The 4,151-nt window shown below is 39.7% G+C and overlaps 1 protein-coding gene across 1 annotated transcript in view; it reads right to left on the bottom strand.

The window, feature by feature from the left end:
* The window catches only part of LCMT1 (leucine carboxyl methyltransferase 1), a 59,072-nt gene that overhangs the window by 13,394 nt on the left and 41,527 nt on the right, over positions 1–4,151 (bottom strand). The window lies entirely within an intron of this gene.

Below are 4,151 nucleotides of genomic sequence, written 5' to 3'. Positions count from 1 at the left end.
GATTCGAACCCGCCACCTTAGGTGTACGTGGCTGGCGCCTTAGCCAGTTGAGCTATAGGCGCCGAGCCAACTTTCCTTTTTTTTAATGTCTATACTACCCAAAGTTATTTACAGATTCAGTGCAATCCCCATTAAAATATCAAAGTCATTTTTCACAGATGTAGGAAAAAATAGTTCTTTTGCTTCATGTGGAACCAGAAAAGACCCCAAATAGCCAACGCAACCCTACATAGTAAGAACAAATTGGAAGGCATCACTTTACCAGACTTCAAGTTATACTACAAGGTTATAGTAACTCAAACAATGTGGTCCTGGCACATAAATAAAGACACAGACCCGTGGAAGAGAACAGAGACCCCAAGTAAGAAAGCATCTGCTTATTCCCATCTGATTTTTGACAAAGCAGACAAAAACATACACTGGCAAAAACAATTTATATTCAATAAATACTGCTGGGAAAACTGGACAGCCACATGTAAAAGACTGAAATAAGATCCATACCTCTCACCAGTGACAAAAATTAATTCACAAGGGATAAATGACTTAAACCTAAGACATGAAACTATAAGAATTCTAGAAGAAAATGTTAGAAAAACTCTTATAGATACTGGCCTACGCAAAGAATTTATGAAGAAGACCATAGAGGTATTCACCGCAAGAACAAAAATAGACAAATGGAACCTGATCAAATTACAGTTTCTGCACAGCCACGGATACCTTACACCAAACAGACAACCAACAGAATGGGAGAAAATATTCATAAGCTATACACCCAATAAAGGGCTTATAACCAGGCAGCGCCTGTGCCTTATTGAGTAAGGTGCCGGCTCCATATACCAAGGGTGGCAGGTTCAAACCCGGCCCTGGTCACACTGCAACAAAAAAGCATTACAGTGGGCACCTGTAGTCCCAGCTACTCAGGAGGCTGAGACAAGAGAATCACCTAAGCCCAGGTGTAGGAGGTTGCTGTGAGCTGTGTGATGCCATGGCACTCTACTGAGGGCAATAAAGTGAGACTGTCTCTACAAAAAAAAAAAAAAAAAGGCTTATAACCAAGAATCTACAAAGAACTCAAGCAAATCAGCAATGAAAAAAAATCAAACAACCCCATTAAAAAATGGGCAAATGACATGAGCAAAAACTTTTCATATAGACTAATGGGCAAAAAAGGCATGAGAAAAATGTTCAACGTCTTTGATCATCAGAGAAATGCAAATCAAAAAATCAAAACCACAATGAGATATCACCTAACCCCAGTGAGAACACTTCTTATCAAAAAGTCTCAGAACAACAGACACCGGTATAGATGTGGACAGAAATGGACACTCATACACTGCTGGTGAGACTGCAAACTAGTATATCCTCTACAGAAAATAGTATGGAGATACATCAAAGAACTAAAAGTAGAACTAACATTTGATCCAGCAATCCTACTACACTAGGTATTTACCCAAAGGAAAAAAGACATTTTATTAAAAAGACGCATGCACTGGGATGTATGTACTGCAGTAAAATTCACAATCACAAAGATGTGGAAATAACTCAAGCACCCATCAATACATGAACAGATTAATGAAACGCGGTATATGTATACCATAAAGCACACATACCACCCAGCCATGAAAAAACAGTGACCTAGTATCCTTTGTAACAACCTGCATGGAACTGGAGACCATTCTTCTTCTTCTTCTTTTTTTTTTTTTTGTAGTTTGGTTGGGGCCAGGTTTGAACCCCCAGCCTTGGTATATGGTGCCACCCCATTCTTCTAAAAGAAGTAGTGCAAGAACAGAAAAACAACCACCACGTGTACTCAATACTAAATTGAAACCAGCTGATCAACACATACGTGCACATGTGGAAGTAAAATGCAATAGAAATCCAGTACATGGGAAGGGGAAGAAGAGGATGGGTAAATACATGTCTAACGGGTACGGTGCACACTTTCCAGGTGAAGGGCACACTTATATTTCTGACTTTAAATGTATAAAGCAAATTATGTAACCAAAACATGTGCATCTCTGTAATAGTCTGAAATTTAAAAAAAAAACAGAATTTTTTTTTGGTGGCAAGTAGGCTTACGGCATGTTATTCAGAACAGAAGGGACTTATGAGCACAAACTCCATCGTTTTATTGCCTGGAGTTGAGGCTTAAGAGCTGTGACGCCAAGGACAAGCTGTGTTATTTAACTCTCTGTGCCTCAGTCCCCTTACCTGTGAAATCAAAATAGTACTAGTATCTACCTTGTTGATTGTGTGATAATTAAATGTTAGTATATGAAAAACTCACAGAAGGGGGGGCAGGCAATATAGTAAGCAAAAATTTTAAGAATCTACTATCATTTGGGGGATCATTGTTGAAATGATCATCCATGTGGTCTTGTAATTTTAAATTACAGATTAGAAGATAATATAAGGTACACGTTGTGAGGGTGCTGATTTTCTGTTTGTTAGAAAATGACTAAATTAAGTTAAAAATGCTTATTACTTGCAAAGCGAGGGTGGTTAAGTGAGAGCTTATCTACTTTGGGGACAGCCGTGGACAACATATTGCACACTGGCACATTCCTAGGCTTGCTCCAAAGTGACACAGTGTTTTGTCAAAATTCACATGGTCAATTGCCTCTCCTATGTCGAATAAATGCTTGCCAAACAAAAGAAGACACAAGTCCAGCCAAGTGCCTGAAGGCGCATGCACCCAAAACACAAGGAAGCATGGAGAGGGGAATTCCCAGAGATACCAAAGCAAAGGCAAGTTCCCAGGATTTTTTCATATCAAAAGATACGTAAGGATAGCTGCCATCACGTCTATTCCTCAGGATGAAAGATGGAGTCTGAGGAAGGCTCCCAATTTAAAGACAAGAAAAGAAGCCATGTCAACTAATCAAGAACCATCTACACAGGAGCCTCAACCAGAAGAGAGCTGGGAAGGAGATCAGGAGACCAAAGTCTGGCCCAGGGTCTGTCCATAATTATGTGACACTGGGCAAGTCCCTTTACATTATTACATTATGTGTAATAAAATATAGAAAGAAAATGACATTAAAAAAATAAAAACGAAACAATAAACGTATTCAGTGCTTATCATATGTTTACTGCTACCAACATCTCATGAATTCCCATGCCAGTCCAAAGAGTTAGGTATTACCCCTTTAGAAGCAAAGAGCTTGGGCTCAATCCAAACAACAGCTAAAGCTTACTAAACAGCTGTATATTAAGTCATTTACACTGCACATTAACTGTATGGAATGGGGACTATTACTATTTAGCACAGAGAGGTGATATAACCCCTCCAGAGCATGGAACCCCAATCACTAAGCAATGCCAATAAGGAGAGCAAGGGCCAAGATTCAGATCCAAGCTAAGCATTACAAAGCTGTAAACATAACTTCTGTGGCACTAAATCAGGACAGGCAAATAGGCAGACAGTAGACCAAACTAAGTGATTTTATTTAATAGAAATTAACATATTTTAAACTGAAATTCTACCTTTCTAATTTTGCTTTAAAAACTAGGAGTTTGGGCAACTCTAGACTAACATGCCTACATAGACATGGGACACGGTTATCCCAATTTACCACAGTCCCCCCCAAATTCTAGACTACTTCCATGTGGCTAACTTTCTCTCTGTATGTTACCTGCCTAGGTAACCCCAGCCCAAACTGCCAACGCAAAGAATCCTAAAGGTATTAAAGTTTGCTATTGCTACACAGCCTATATCCTCTTCATCATGGTCTATGACTCTACAGCAATGATTTTCTTTTTTTGTTTATTTTAGTGAGAGTCTCACTACGTCACCCTCAGTAGAGTGGCGTAGCATCTCACAGCTCACAGCAACCTCCAACGCCTGGGCTCAAGCGATTCTCTTGCCTCTCCTTCCCAAGTAGCTGGACTACAGGCACCCACCATAATGCCCAGCTATTTTTTTTGGTTGCAGCTGTCATTGTTGTTTGGCGGAACCAGGCTAGATTTGAACCCGCTAGCTCAGGTGTATGTGGCTGGTGCCTTAGCCGCTTGAGCCACAGGCGCCAAGCCAGCAATGACTTTCAATTAGTGTGCTATGAGAAGATCTTAGGTGTGCCGTAAAAATTTTAAAGATCATTAATTATTTTCAAAAGCAATTCAAAGCACTGTTATTTGCTTTTTTTTTTTTT

This window comes from Otolemur garnettii, unplaced genomic scaffold, assembly GCF_000181295.1.
Source record: "Otolemur garnettii isolate 467f Iridium unplaced genomic scaffold, OtoGar3 scaffold00096, whole genome shotgun sequence".
NCBI classification, from domain to species: Eukaryota; Metazoa; Chordata; class Mammalia; order Primates; family Galagidae; genus Otolemur; species Otolemur garnettii.
This window is presented reverse-complemented; position numbering and strand designations above follow the sequence as displayed.